Here is a 16,533-nt window from a genome sequence, read left to right on the forward strand (position 1 = left end):
GGTGCATCAAATTTCCCCACACTTAAACATTAGCATGTCCTCATGCTAAGCTCAAGAGAAGCTATAAGAGTGAAGAGGAATGGTAGAATGTATAAAATGCAACCTATCTGTATGAATGCAACCACATGCAAAAATGCTTCTACCTACTTGGTGAAAAGTAAACAAATCCTTTAAGAAGAAATATGAATTGGATCTCACTACTTCAAATCATAAAATAAGGTACAAGTAAACTTGCAAAAGAAAATAGCTCGTGAAAGCCGGGAACAGGGAATCGAGCTTCGAACCCTCACTGGAAGTGTATACACTCTAATTACTCAAGTGTTTAAGGTTCGATTCTCTCAATTCTCTACTAACCATGCTTTCTAAGACTTGCTCTTCATCTAACAATCAACAAAGAATTAATGCACAGATACACATATCAAGAGGTCTTTTAAGGATTGTAACAGGGTCAAGGTCAAGGTAGGATTGTATTTGGTCAAGTGGACTGAAATCTGAATCCTTAATTAACCTAAACTTCTCAGCTAACTTAGGACAATCCATATAATCATAATATAAAATCAATAACTACCCATTAACTGTGTTTACTACATATTTATGCATTCCAAGTTTTGAGTACAGTACATATGCATTGCTATTGCCATTTACTTTGGGGCATTTTGTCCCCTTTTAACATTTGCTCTTTTGCTTTTCTTTTTCTTTTTTTTCTTTGTATTTATTTTTCTTTTGTCTTTCTCAATGCATATGATTAAGGTATTGCATGCATAAACATGTGTTAACATTCTTTTTCACATTTTATCTAGAATATACAACACCCAATTCTCAAACCAAATATTTTCAATCCCAATTTTCCCACACTTAATTTGTGAGCACTTTCACTAGTCTAAGCTAACCAAGGATTCAAATTAGGGACATTATTGTTTTTCACTTAGAGTTAATGATGTGCTAAAATAAAGAACAAATGGGGTAAAATAGGCTCAAATTGGTTTGCAAGGGATAATGAAAAGGTAAGGCCATATAGGTATGTAAGCTCAGTGAAACAAAGGCCTCAATCATATAAGTGCATGCATACGTCAAACCATGGAAATATAGAATTAAGCAAGATATAGATCACAATTTTAGAAAGAACAACACACACCAAAACAAAATATTGGTTGATAAAATGCAACCAATTAATTAGGCTCAAAATCTCACTGGTTTTGTGTGTTCGAGCTCTAAACCATGTTCCAATATAATATTTCTTCAAACAGGTTTAACAAAAATTTTATTCAAATTATTGAAATGCTTTAAGAAGTTTTTTGAAGAAAAATTCAACATTTCAACCAAGTAGTGGTAAAATATGCACAAAAACAAACAAACATGCAATCAAACATGCAAATGCAACAGTGAACTAACAAGGAGAAATCCTAAAATTGGTGTTGAGAAGAAAGTGACTAACCCACGGAGATCGGTATCGACCTCCCCACACTCAAATATTGCACCGTCCTCGGTGCGTGCTAAGATATGCAAGTGGACGGGTTGCTACAACTGATACTTTTCTCCAAAGATTGTGCAGATGGACTTGTCTGTCGCCCCATTGAGAAGCTTTCTCTTTTCCTTCTCGGTGGCCATCTTGAAAGAAGAGAAAAAGGAATAAAAGTAACCCAGAAACAAAGATAAGGAAACAAATAGAATATGGGTGGGTTGATGCCAAATAATGAGGATCTCAACTACATGGTAGCTGCAATATGTAAGTGAGAAAAAAATAGAAGCATAGGGCATGGCAACTAAATAGCAAACAAGTCAAGGGGAACCCAAAATAATGCAAGAAATATGCAATAGTTGAGTAAGAGAATTTGTAACACCAATGGGAGAACAACAAATATAGAAAAGAAAGGGAGAAGAAACAATGAACTTAAAATGCCATCAATGCAAGTATGCAAATGTAACAAATAGAAGAATACAAGGGGAATAAGGATGAGATGGGAGGGGAAGAAAGTGAGAAAGGAAGAAGAATGAGGTAGGGAGAAAGAAGTAAGAAGACAGAACTGGGCGGTGCATGCGACGCGCACGAGTACTGCGTGCGGACGCGCGGATATGCACAAATGTAAGGGGACGCGGACGCGTCCAGTACGCTTGCGCGTGGCCAAGGTGGTGCCTCTAGCACGAGGCTCGTACCGCGCACGCACAACTCTCTGTAACTTTGCATTGGTGTTGAAAACGCGTGCGACGCGTGCGCGTCATGTACGCGCACGCGTGGGTGGCCTTGTGGTTAAGGTGACGCGTACGCGTCCTATTATATGCCTCCAGCATTGATACAGTTGCCAAAAAGCAGCATCTATACCTAAGCAGTGAACCTTCCATGAAAGAAGAGGCTAAAACAGTAACTGCTGAACTAAGTCCTGTAGAACAAGTTACTGAATTCAATCAGCAATTAGATTTTCTAACAAAACAGCTAGCCGAATTCAAGGAGATACTACAAGAGACAAGAATGGCTAATATGAAGATGGAAGTGCATCTAAAGAAAATAGAACAGCAGTTATCAAAATAAATAACAGAAGACTGCCAAGCAGTTCAATTAAGAAGTGGGAAAACATTAAATACCTCACTTCAAGGAAGCAAGAAGCCAAGAAATGAACAAACTGCTACCCAAAATCCCTCTGAGGACAGTCAGAGCCCAGAGAGGAATAATTCTGGCACTCAAATGCCAGAAAAAGAGTGGAGAGCTGGTGTTGAACGCCCAACCCATGCTCAGTCCTAGCGTTCAACGCCAGAAACAAGCAAGGAATTGGCGTTGAACGCCCAAAGGAAGCACAGTTCTGGCGTTTAGATGCCAGAAACAGGTAAGGAGTTGGCGTCTAACGCCACTCCAGCTTTCACCCCTGGCATTCAAACGCCAGTGGGAGATCAGACACATACAAGTGCTGATATCAGCCCCTCTAAAAAGGCTTCTCAACCCACATCTATAGGCAATAAACCTACAGCTAATAAGGTTGAGGAATACAAAGCCAAAATACCTTATCCTCAAAAACTCTGTCAAGCGGAACAGGATAAGTAATTTGCCCGCTTTGTAGACTATCTCAGGACTCTTGAAATAAAGATTCCGTTTGCAGAGGCACTTGAGCAAATACCCTCTTATGCTAAGTTCATGAAAGAGATCTTAAGTCATAAGAAGGATTAGAGGGAAACTGAAAAAGTTTAACTCACTGAAGAATGCAGTGCAGTCATTCTGAAAAGCTTACCTGAGAAGCTTAAAGATCCCGAAAGCTTTACGATACCATGCACATTAGAGGGTACTTGTACCAAGCAAGCTTTATGTGATCTTGGGGCAAGTATCAACCTAATACCTACATTTACTATCAGAAAGCTTGGTTTGACTGAAGAAGTCATACCAACCCGAATATGTCTCCAACTTGCTGATGGCTCCATTAAATACCCATCAGGCGTGATTGAAGACATGATTGTCAAGGTTGGGCCATTTGCCTTTCCCACTGACTTTGTGGTGCTGGAAATGGAGGAGCACAAGAGTGCAACTCTCATTCTAGAAAGACCTTTCCTAGCAACTGGACGAACCCTGATTGACGTCCAAAAAGGGGAAGCGACCCTGAGAGTCAATGAGGACGAGTTTAAGTTGAATGTTGTCAAAGTTATGCAGCATCCAGACACCCAAAATGACTGCATGAGCATTGATATTATTGACTCTTTGGTAAAAGAGGTTAATATGACTGAGAGTCTCGAATCAGAGCTAGAGGATATCTTTAAAGATGCTCAGCCTGATTTGGAGGAACCAGATAGAATAATAGAACCTCTGAAAATCCCTTAAGAAGAGGAGAAACCTCCAAAACCGATCTCAAACCATTACCCCCATCCCTGAAATATGTATTTCTGGGAGAAGGTGATACTTTTCCTGTAATCATAAGCTCTACCTTAGAGCCACAGGAAGAGAAAGCACTAATTCAAGTGCTAAGGACACACAAGACAGCTCTTGGGTGGTCCATCAGTGATCTTAAGGGCATTAGCCCAGCCAGATGCATGCACAAGATCCTATTGGAGGGTGACGCTAAGCCAGTGGTTCAACCACAGAGGCGGCTAAATCCATCCATGAAGGAAGTGGTGCAGAAGGAGGTCACTAAATTACTAGAGGCTGGGATTATTTATCCCATTTCGGATAGCCCCTAGGTAAGCCCTGTTCAAGTCATCCCTAAGAAGGGTGGTATGACAGTGGTTCATAATGAAAAAAATGAACCAGTTCCTACAAGAACAGTTACAGGGTGGCGTATGTGTATTGATTATAGAAGACTCAATACAGCCACCAGAAAGGATCATTTTCCTTTACCATTCATAGACCAGATGCTAGAAAGAGTGGCAGGTCATGAATACTACTACTTCCTGGATGGATATTCAGGTTATAATCAAATTGCAGTAGATCCCCAGGATCAAGAGAAAACAGCATTCACATGTCCATCCGGAGTATTTGCATACAGAAGGATGCCATTTGGCCTGTGCAATGCACCTGCAACCTTTCAAAGGTGCATGCTCTCTATTTTCTCTGATATTGTGGAAAATTTTCTAGAAGTCTTCATGGATGACTTTTCAGTATTTGGAGACTCATTCAGCTCCTGTCTTGACCGTCTAGCACTTGTTCTAAAGAGGTGCCAAGAGACTAACCTGGTTTTAAACTGGAAAAAATGTCACTTTATGGTGACTGAAGGAATTGTCCTTGGGCACAAAATTTCGAACAAGGGAATAGAGGTGGATCAAGCTAAGGTAGAGGTAATTGAAAAATTACCACCACCTGCCAAAGTTAAGGCAATCAGAAGCTTTCTGGGGCATGCAGGATTCTATAGGAGGTTTATAAAAGATTTTTCAAAAATTGCCAAACCTCTGAGTAATCTGCTAGCTGCTGACACGCCATTTATCTTTGATAAGGAGTGTCTGCAAGTGTTTGAGACTCTGAAAGCTAAGCTGGTTATAGCACCAGTCATCTCTGCACCAGACTGGACATTACCATTTGAACTAATGTGTGATGCCAGTGACCATGCCATTGGTGCAGTGTTGGGATAAAGGCATGACAAGCTTCTGCACGTCATTTACTATGCCAGTCGTGTTTTAAATGATGCACAGAAGAACTACACAACCACAGAAAAAGAGTTACTTGCAGTGGTTTACGCCATTGACAAGTTCAGATCTTATTTAGTAGGATCAAAAGTGATTGTGTACACTGACCATGCTGCTCTTAAATATCTACTCACAAAGCAGGATTCAAAACCCAGACTCATCAGATGGGTGTTGCTTCTGCAGGAGTTTGATATAGAAATAAGAGACAGAAAAGGGACAGAGGACCTAGTAGCAGATCACCTGTCCCGAATAGAACCAGTAGAAAGGGCGTCCCTCCCTCTTACTGAGATCTCTAAAAACTTTCCGGATGAGCACCTTTTTGCAATCCAGGAAGTGCCATGGTTCGCAGACATTGCAAACTATAAGGCAGTGAGATTCATACCCAAAGAGTATAGTAGGTAGCAATCAAAGAAATTGATCATTGATGCAAAGTACTATCTTTTGGATGAACTATATCTCTTCAAGAGATGTGCAGATGGAGTAATCCGTAGATGTGTGCCTAAAGAAGAAGCATAGAAGATCCTCTGGCACTGCCATGGATCACAGTATGGAGGACATTTTGGAAGTGAGCGAACAGCCACAAGAGTCCTCCAATGTGGCTTCTACTGGCCTACACTCTATAAAGACTTCCGAGTGTTTGTACTTAATTGTGACAGTTGCCAAAGATCTGGTAATCTGCCTCACAGTTATGCCATGCCTCAACAAGGGATCTTGGAGATTCACTTGTTTGATGTATGGGGTATTGACTTCATGGGGCCTTTCCCACCATCATACTCAAACACTTATATTCTGGTGGCAGTGGATTATGTATCCAAATGGGTGGAAGCTATTACAACACACACTAATGATACTAAGACAGTGCTGAAATTCCTCCAGAAACACATCTTCAACAGATTTGGTATCCCTAGAGTACTAACCAGTGATGGGGACACTCATTTCTGCAATAAACAGCTTTACTCTGCTTTGGTTCGATATGGAGTTAGCCACAGGGTAGCTACTCCATATCATCCACAGACAAATGGGCAAGCTGAAGTCTCTAATAGAGAACTTAAAAGAATCCTGGAATGGACTGTGATTAACCATAGAAGGGATTGGGCAAGAAGCTTGGATGATGCTCTGTGGGCATACAGAATAGCATTCAAGACTCCTATAGGAACTTTTCCATACCAGCTTGTGTATGGAAAAGCCTGTCACTTACCAGTGGAATTGGAACATAAGGCCTATTGGGCAACCAGATTCCTAAACCTTTATGCCAAGTTAGCTAGAGAAAAACGATTGCTCCAGTTAAATGAGCTAGAGGAATTCAGACTCAAATGCTTTCGAAAATGCAAAAATTTACAAAGAGAAAGCAAAAAATGGCATGATAAGAAGTTGTCATCCAGAGTCTTTGAGCCAGGGCAAAAAGTTCTGCTGTTTATATCTAGGCTCAGATTATTCCCCGGGAAATTGAAATCCCGGTGGAGAGGTCCGTATGTGATTACAAGTGTGTCACCATATAGATACGTAGAGCTTCAGGATAATGACTCTGACAAAAAGTTTATTGTTAATGGACAGAGAGTCAAACATTATCTTGAAAGCAATTTTGAGCAAAAATGCTCAAAACTGAGACTTGATTAAAGCTCAGTAATAGTCCAGCTAAAGACAATAAAGAAGCGCTTGCTAGGAGGCAACCCAGCCATTAACAAAGCTTAATTGTTAATTAATTGATTTTTATAGGTCAATGTCAATTATCTTCAAGGTAAAATAGCAATTGCTTGAGTTCACGGAGTTACAGAAGGATTCAGAGGATAAAATAGCAAAAAGGAAGCTCACTGGTGCAAAAAAGCCAGTAAGAGCTGTTTTGGGCGTTGAACGCCCAAAAGAAGCATCTACTGGGCATTCAACGCCAGTAAAGATAGCCATCTGGGCATTAAACGCTAGAAAGAAGCATCTTCTGGGCGTTAAACGCCAGAAAGAAGCATCCTCTGGGCGTTTAACGCCAGATTTACAGCGTCCTGGGCGTTCAGAAAAATGCCCAGTGACAAAAGCATTCCTGGCGTTTAACACCAGCCAGAAGCAACAGCTGGGCGTTAAACGCCCAGGAGAAGCTACAAATGGGCGTTAAACGCCCAAAACATACAGTGTTTGGGCGTTTAACACCAGGATTGTGGGGAGGAGGCGAATTCGTTTTCAACTCAATTTTCTTTCATTTTTCATGTTTCAATTCATAATTTCTTACATAAACATGTTACAAACTCTAATCTTCCAACCTTCAATTCCAAAAATTTTTAATCCTAATTTCTAAAATCCATTTTTCAAAAGATATCAAATGTATCTTAATTCATAAACACAAATCCTTCTCAAATCCTCTCAAACTTCTTTTCAAATCTTTCTTAAAACTCAATTATCTTTTCAAATTCACCTCAAATCTTCTTTTTAAAATTCAGATTTATCTTTTTCAAATATCTTTCATAACTTTTAAATTTTAAATTACATCTTTTTCCTATCAAACTTATCTTTTACAAATTATATCTTCTATCTTATCTTTTTCAAAATTTTCGAAAACCCACCGCCTACCCTTTAAATCCATATTCGGCCTCTCTTCTCTCCTCCACAATTCGGAAATTGGCTCTCCTTCTATCCCTCTCCTTTCTTTTCTTTTGCTTGAGGACAAGCAAACCTCTAAGTTTGGTGTGTTTATCCGTGATCACTAAACCATACCCACTAAGATCATGGCTCCTAAAGGAAAACAAACCACCCCAAGAGGCAAGAAAGAGAATATTCTAAAACCGCTTTGGAATCAAGGGAAGTTCTTAACCAAAGAACATTCAGACCATTACTACAAAATAATGGGTCTAAGATCAGTGATCCCAGAAGTTAAATTCGATTTGAAAGAAGATGAATATCTGGAGATCCAAGAGCAAATTCAAAACAGGAACTGGGAAGTCCTAGCTAATCCTGAAACAAAGGTGGGAAGAAACATGGTTCAGGAATTCTACGCTAATCTGTGGTAGACAGACAGGCAGAGAATATCTGGAACTGCCCTCTATGACTATCAGACCTTGGTCAGAGGAAAGATTATTCACATCCACCCTGACAAAATTAGAGAGATCTTTAAGCTACCTCAGCTGAAAGATGACCCAAACTCCTTTAATAGGAGAATGATGAGAAGAAATAAGGGCTTGGACAAGATTCTAGAGGACATATGTCTCTCTAAAACCAAGTGGACAACCAGCACCAAGGGCGTCCCAAATCAACTCAAGAGAGAATATCTCAAACCAGTCGCCAGAGGCTAGCTGGACTTCATTGGGCGTTCTATACTGCCCACTAGCAACCGCTCTGGAGTCACCATTAAAAGAGCAGTAATGATCCACTGCATTATGTTGGGAAGAGAAGTTGAAGTTCATCAGCTGATTTCGTGTGAACTTTACATAATTGCAAACAAGAACTCCAAAGATGCCAAATTGGCTTATTCAAGCTTAATTTCTATGCTATGTAAAGATGTTGGGGTGAAGATAGGAGTAACTGAGTATATCTCGGTTGAGCGACCAATCACCAAAATATCAATGGAAAGACAACAAGTGCAGGACAACCCCATCAATAGGAGAGCACAGGAATTCCTCCCGGAGATCCCTCAAATTGAATACTGGGAGCATCTTGAAACATCTGTTACCAAGTTTCAAGAAGTTATGGACCAAATAAAAGAAGAACAGAATAATCAAAATAGCATGCTTTGCAAACTGCTTGGGGAACAAGAAGAACAAAGGCGTGGCTTGAAGGAACTGAAGCGTCAAAAACTATCTCTTGAAGGACCAAGCACCACAGACTAGAGGAACATCTATTTCCCAAAATAAAGGTTGTTGAGTCCTAATCTTAGCTTTAACTCTGTGATAGTTGTTCTTATAGAAATTTACCTTAGAAGTTATATATGAGTAGTAGTAATTAGTATATCTATTTTGATTTTATCTCCAATTAAACTATAATTTATTTCACTCATCATCATCAAACATGAATAAATAGTAGATTTTTAGAATAAAGAGGCAATATTTTTTTCGAGTTCTTAATAAGGAAAATTCTAATTATTTATATATGGTGGAAATACTTTTTGTCTTCTGAATGAATGCTTGAACAGTGCATATTTTTTATATTGAATTTTATAAATGTTAAAATTGTTGGCTCCTGAAAGAATGATGAACAAGAGAAATATTATTGCTGATCTGAAAAATCATGAAATTGATTCTTGAAGCAAGAAAAAGCAGTGAAAAAAAAAGTAAAAGAGGTAGAAAAAGCCAATAGCCCTTTAAACCAAAAGGCAAGGGTAAAAAGGATCCAAGGCTTTGAGCATCAATGGATAGGAGGGCCCAAGGAAATAAATCTAGGCCTAATCGGCTAAAATCAAGTTGTCCCTAACCATGTATTTGTGGCATGCAACTCCAAGTGAAAAGCTTGAGACTGAGTGGTTAAAGTTGTGATCCAAATCAAAAGATTGTGCTTAAGAACTCTGGACACCTCTAATTGGGACTTTAGCAAAGCTAAGTCACAATCTGAAAAGGTTCACCCATTTATGTGTTGTGGCATTTATGTATCCGGTAGTAATACTGGAAAACAAAGTGCTTAGGGCCACGGCCAAGACTCATAAAAGTAGCTGTGTTCAAGAATCAACATACTTAACTAGGAGAATCAATAATACTATCTAAATTCTGCGTTCCTATGGATGCCAATCATTCTGAATTTTAAAGGATAAAGTGAGATGCCAAGACTGTTCAGAAGCAAAAAGCTACTAGTTCCGCTCATCTAATTAGAATCTGAGCTTCACTTAAAACTCTGAGATACATTGCTTCTTATTTTCTTTTTATCCTATTTTATTTATCTAGTTGCTTGAGGACAAGCAACAGTTTAAGTTTGGTGTTGTGATGAGCGGATATTTTATACGCTTTTTAGGGATAATTTCATAAAGTTTTTAGTATGTTTTAGTTAGTTTTTAGTATATTTTTATTAGTTTTTAGGCAAAATTCATATTTCTGGACTTTACTATGAGTTTGTGTGTTTTTCTATGATTTCAGGTATTTTCTAGCTGAAATTGAGGGAGCTGAGCAAAAATCTTATTCAGGCTGAAAAAGGACTACTGATGCTGTTGGATTCTGACCTCTCTGCACTCAGAATGAATTTTTTGGAGCTACAGGAGTCCAATTGGCTCGCTCTAAATTGGGTTGAAAAGTAAACATCCAGGGCTTTCCATCAATATATAATAGTCCATACTTTGCGCGAAGATAAATGACGTAAACTGGCATTTAACGCCAGTTCCATGTTGCATTCTGGCGTTCAGCGCCAGAAACATGTTGCAAGTTGGAGTTAAACGCCAGAAACAGGTTACAACCTGGCGTTTAACTCCAAAAACAGCCCAGACACGTGAGAAGCTCAAGTCTCAGCCCCAGCACACACTAAGTGGGCCCCAGAAGTGGATTTTTGCACCATCTATCTTAGTTTACTCATTTTTTGTAAACCTAGGTTACCAGTTTAGTATTTAAACAACTTTTAGAGACTTATTTTGTATCTCATGATATTTTTAGATCTGAACTTTGTACTCTTTGACGGCATGAGTCTCCAAACTCCATTGTTGGGGGTGAGGAGCTCTGCAGCGTCTCGATGAATTAATGCAATTATTTCTGTTTTCTATTCAAACACGCTTGTTTCTATCTAAGATGTTCATTCGCACTTCACTATGAAGAAGGTGATGATCCGTGACACTCATCACCATCCTCAACCTATGAACGCGTGCCTAACAACCACCTCCGTTCTACATTAGATTGAATAAGTATCTCTTAGATTCCTTAATCAGAATCTTCGTGGTATAAGCTAGAACCCGTTGGCAGCATCCTTGAGAATCCGGAAGGTCTAAACATTGTCTGTAGTATTTCAAGTAGGATTCAAGGATTGGATGACTATGACGAGGTTCAAACTCGCGAGTGTTGGGCGTAGTAACAGACGCAAAAGGATCAATAGATCCTATTCCGACATGATCGAGAACCAACAGATGATGAGTCGTGCTGTGACAGAGCATTTGGACCATTTTCACTGAAAGGATGGGAAGTAGCCATTGACAATGGTGATGCCCTACATACAGCTTGTCATGGAAGGAGCCTTGCATGTTTGAAAGTGAGGAAGCATTATGTTACAGGAATTCAGAAGACAAAGCATCTCCAAAACTCCAACATATTCTCCATTACTGCATAATAAGTATTAATTAATCCATGCTCTCTTGTTTATTTGCAAGTCAATTGATAACTATAATTGGTATCCTGACTAAGATTAATAAGATAACCATAGTTTGCTTCAAGCCAACAATCTCTGTGAGATTCGACCCTTACTCACGTAAGGTATTACTTGGACGACCCAGTGCACTTGCTGGTTAGTTGTGCGGATTGCAAAAGTGTGATTGCAATTTCCGTGCACCAGCGCGCGCGTCATGCATGCTTACGCGTGGGGTAGCTTTTTTTTATGAAAGAATGCATGTGAAGATGCAGAATGAATGAATGAATTAACACTAATAAAAATAAAACAAAATAAAACTAAGAATGAAAAAGAACGATCATACCATGGTGGGTTGTCTCCCACCTAACACTTTTATTTATTATCCTTAAGTTGGACATTTGGTGAGCTCCTTGTTATGGTGGCTTGTGCTTGAACTCATCCACGAATACCCACCAATGTTTGCAATTCCAATAGCCTCCGGGGTCCCAAATTAGGCGCATACAGCCGTTAAGCAATCTAAAATAAGTGACAAGGCCCCAAGAGTGTTGATTGCTAGAATGAATTCCGGGGTCCCAGAGTTTGCTTTTGCACCCGTCTTTGTGTTGATCATCATTGTTCCAACCGGGTGGTAAGTAATTTGAATTCTCACCGAAGTGTCCAAACAACTTCCTAGACCCATTCAATTGAGCTCTACACCAACCTTTTCATTTAAACTTTGAGCGTTCAACCATATGGAACCTTGCATGATAACTCCTATCACTAACCATCTCCCTCTTACTTTTAAAGCCACAGAGAGCTCTAAGTTGACCATCCGTCTCTAGTAGCCCATATTCAAGTGGGAAAGTAAAGGTCAAGGATAAGAATTTTACCCACTTGAACGTTGTGTTGGACGGTAATGGCCTTGGGAGAGGTGTTTCTAATGATCTTGCAAGCTCCACTCCCTTGTGCTCTTCTCTGACAACTTCCACCTCTTTGCAAGCCTCTTCAATTTCAACCTCTTTTTCTTGGTATCTTTCTTCTAATTCAATCTCCTCTTCATTGTCTACCAAGGGCATGGGAGGTTGTGCTTCTTCTTCTTTAATCTCCATGTCAAGTCCAATGGGAGAGGATTCAATTGTAGATAAGGATTCATCAATGATTGAGTCCATCTCTTGATCAACCTCTTCAAAGTCTTCAACCAGGCTATGCCTTGGAGGTTGTACACCCTCCTCAACATCAATTTCAAATGCCTTTAAAGGAGGCTCTATAACTTGACTTTTCCATGGAGGTTCAGCATCTCCTAAGTCTTCAACCACTTCTTCCTCTTCAATAATTACGGCTTCCTCTAGTTATTTTAGCATAAAATCTTACTCCTCCTTGATGATCTCCTTTCTATGACAACTCCCTTCAACTACTCCTTCATCTTCAAGGGTCTCTCCTACCTTCACATTTTGGGCCTCCTCTTGCTCCTCTGAAAATAAGGCCGCGTGTAACCGATCCATTACAATTGCGTCCCTAAGACGATCCCTTCTCTCTTGTTCCATGTCCATAGTATAATTGGGATCATCTTGCTCTTGGATTGATGGATGTGGGTGTTCCTGCATGGAGGGTGGTGATGGGATGGAGAGATCATTATGTGATTGAAAAGGAAGTGCACTGGAGCTTGAGGGCTGAGTATTCAAGGTAGAGGATTGGTCCATATGGGATCTAAGAGCTTGAAGAGTAGAGGTGAGACTAGTGATAGAGGCAAGTGTGGTATGAAGCTCTATTTGCCCTTGGTGAATAGCACCAAGGGTGTTGTCATCCAGTGGAGGTTAGGGTGGATAGGAGGGTTCATTATTTTGGAGAAATGGTGCATGGTAGGAAGGTGGTTCTTCTTGGTAAGGGCATGGAGATGGTGAATATTGAGGTGGCGGCTCATGAGAGTAATTGTGCTGGAATAGGGGTGGTTCTAAGTATGGTTCATAAGGTGGATAAGGGTTAGGGTCATATGAGGGTGTTTGGTAGTAGGGGACTTGTGAGTTTGGTAGTTCAAACCTATGTTGAGGAGGGGGGTCATAGGCATATGGTGGGGCTTTTTGGTAACTACAAGGGGGTCCACCATATCTATCGTCTTGGTACGCACCTCGGAATAGCTCTTGACTATAGTAATTTGGTAGAGGTTGGTTTTCATGAAGAGGTCCACTATAACTATTGTCTTGGTATGCATCATAGAATGGTTGTTGGCTATAGCGCATCAAAGGGGGTTGTTGCCAAGAGGGTAGATCAAATCCTTGTGGCTCCTCCCATCTTTGATTCTTCCAACCTTGATGCCTGTTCTCATTATAGCTTCCATTCCTTACAACAACATTGGAACCAAACTTAAAGCCAGAGGGGTGAGAATTCATAGTAGTTAATAAAAATTAAAAAACAAAAACGAAAACAAATAAACAAGCAAAAGCAAATATTTACAATAACCAATAATAAGGCACACGTTTGTAATTCCCCAGTAACGGCGCCATTTTGACGAATGGATTCTTTGCGTGTCTAGAATTTCACAATTAAGTTCTCGTTGAAAGTATAGCTTCTAAACCAACAAAGAATTCCTTCATACAAAAGATTGGTTGTCACAAGTAACAAACCCCTAATAAATAATAACCGAAGTATTTAAACCTCGGGTCGTCTCTCAAGGAATTGTAGGGAGGTGTTCTTATTATTGGTTATGAGTCATGTAAATTTGGGGTTTTGTGTTGAGAAATAAGAAGAGAAAATTGCAAAGAAAATAAATTAATAACAACAAAAAGCCTTGACTAGGAGAAGATTAATTGGAAGTTCTAACCTTGTTGGACGTTCCCAAGATCAGTTAATAATTGATTGTTGTTTCTACTGAGTTATCCCTTATCTAATAGAGGAAAGTTAAGTAAGGAGCCAACTTCTATTCACAAGTCCTAATCCTCTCCCTCAGGAAGGATTAGCGTTAGTAACTAGAGTGCTAACCAACAACTTCCAATTACCAATTAATTCTTGAGTATTCCAACTCAAGGGTCTCCTCTTAATCAACTTCCAAGTCAAGTTGGGAGCTAGAATATCAACATTAATACCATCTTCCTTGTTATGAAAAGGGAATAGAAAAGAGACATGATAATTGGAATAAAATTGGAAGCAATTAAATAAATAATAAAATTAAATTCATAAAAGCAATCCAATTGTAACTCTGAACAAGGATTAAGAATATGGAAGAATAAGTGACAAGTAAGGAGCAAACTAGAAAGATGAAGTCCTCAGCAGAGGTAGTGACTCTATAAATATCCAATCCAACAGCATGAAACTAGGAATCCTAAATCCTAGAGAGAAAAGAGAGCCTGTCTCTCTAAACTACATCTAAAACCTAAAATTGTGAATAATGAGAAGTCGTGTGATGAATGGATTGATTCCCCCACTCTGTAGCCTCTAATATGTGTTTTCTGGGCCAAAAACTGGGTCAAAAATAGCTCAAAATTTGCCCCCGGTGATTTTTGCAGTCGCATTACGTCGCGCGTACGCGCCAGGTGCACGTGTGCACCAATAGACTTTTTGCCAATGTACGCGTGCGTGACAAGTGCGCGTTTGCATCACGTAGCTGCATGGCCACTATGACAAATTATATATTATTGCGAAGCTCCGGATGTTCGCTTTCCAATGCAACTGAAACCGCCTCATTCGGACCTCTGTAGCTCTAGTTATGATTGATTAAGTGCGAAGAGGTCAAGGTTGACAGGCTTGCGGTTCCTTCAATTTCTTGTTTTCCTTCCACTTTTGCATGCTTCATTTCCATCCTCTAAGACATTCCTGCCCTGTAATCTTTGAAAACACTTAACACCCATATCAAGGCACCTAATGGTAATAAGAGAGGATTAAACATAGCTAAATTAAGACCAAAGAAACATGTTTTCAATTATAGCACAAAATCAGGAAGGAAAATGTAAAACATGCGAATTCAATGAATAAGTGTGAGATTAGTGGATAAAATCCACTCAATTAAGTACAAGATGTACCACGAAATAGTGGTGCATCAATAACCAATTGGCCAATGAGAAGCTTGCTTGTTCATGTTGAAAAGTGGAAAATAATCAAACATACACGGCCCTTGTTCAAAAAGCAACAATTTGAAAAGGTTCATTTTAGATTGCTCAAAAATTTGAAGAAAACAAGTGGCTATGTATGTGACTATCTCATTTTATAAAATGTCATGAATTTGCATCAGCCTTAATTCACTAAACAAAATTCAGGTTATGCACTTAGAATGTACCAAACAGGATGGTCACAGCTGTAAAGTCACTTCAGTTTGGTCTTTTAAGCAAAATCAGCAACCAAGTGCATAACTAACAAATTGTCAACTAAACTATGATATGCACAGCAAAAGTTAACACCGAACCAAATAATCACAGCTGTAGATTCAATTCAATTTGGTGTTCCAATCAAATTCATTTAAGTGCATATAGGCATTCAAGCTCAAACACCAGCAGAAATTGGACTAAACTACACACTATGAATCAAAATGCCTAATGAAAACAAAATTTAAAGCCTATGCTGATCAGACACAAGATTTAAACCAAAAATATTCATTTGGGAAATATATCAAGCATGTTGTATGCAGGAATTAAAAGCAGCATTCAAAGTTCATACACAGCAGCATTAAGTCCAGATAAATCAGAAATAATCTGCCAACATTCAAGCATTTAACCCAAAAAACACAAGTCATCTAACCTAATGCCACCTAGTTACTAAAACAGAAATTGAAAGTAGTAAAAATAAAGGAACTGAAATAGAAATAAGGGGAAACAGGTTACAAGGAAGGACATGGAACCTGCGTTGACGGGAAAAAGAAGAAAAAATGGGGAGGCGAGGGTGGTGGCGGAGTGGTTGCAGTAGCACAGAAGTTCGCCGCTTCTGGTTCTGTTCGTCGGAATTGGAAGGCGTGGCCTAGGGTTGCCGTCGCAGACACATGGTGCAGCACGGTACAAAGAAGATAAAAAGGGAAATATAGAAGAGCGAGGAGAAGAAGAAAGGAAGAGAGCGCGACGGTGGTCATCGACGGTAGCGAGGGGTCGGACGAAGGTGTCTAGGTGGTCTGAACTGGAGAGTGCGTAAGGTTGGGTGATGGTGCTACTGTGCTTTAGGAAGAAGAAAGAAGAAAAGAAAAGGTCGGGATGGGGCTTGTGAAGTGCGACAGTTTCCCTTTTCGAATTAACGTTCGAAAAGTGACCTGTG

Source organism: Arachis hypogaea, chromosome 4 (genome assembly GCF_003086295.3).
Source record: "Arachis hypogaea cultivar Tifrunner chromosome 4, arahy.Tifrunner.gnm2.J5K5, whole genome shotgun sequence".
In the NCBI taxonomy this organism is placed as follows: Eukaryota; Viridiplantae; Streptophyta; class Magnoliopsida; order Fabales; family Fabaceae; genus Arachis; species Arachis hypogaea.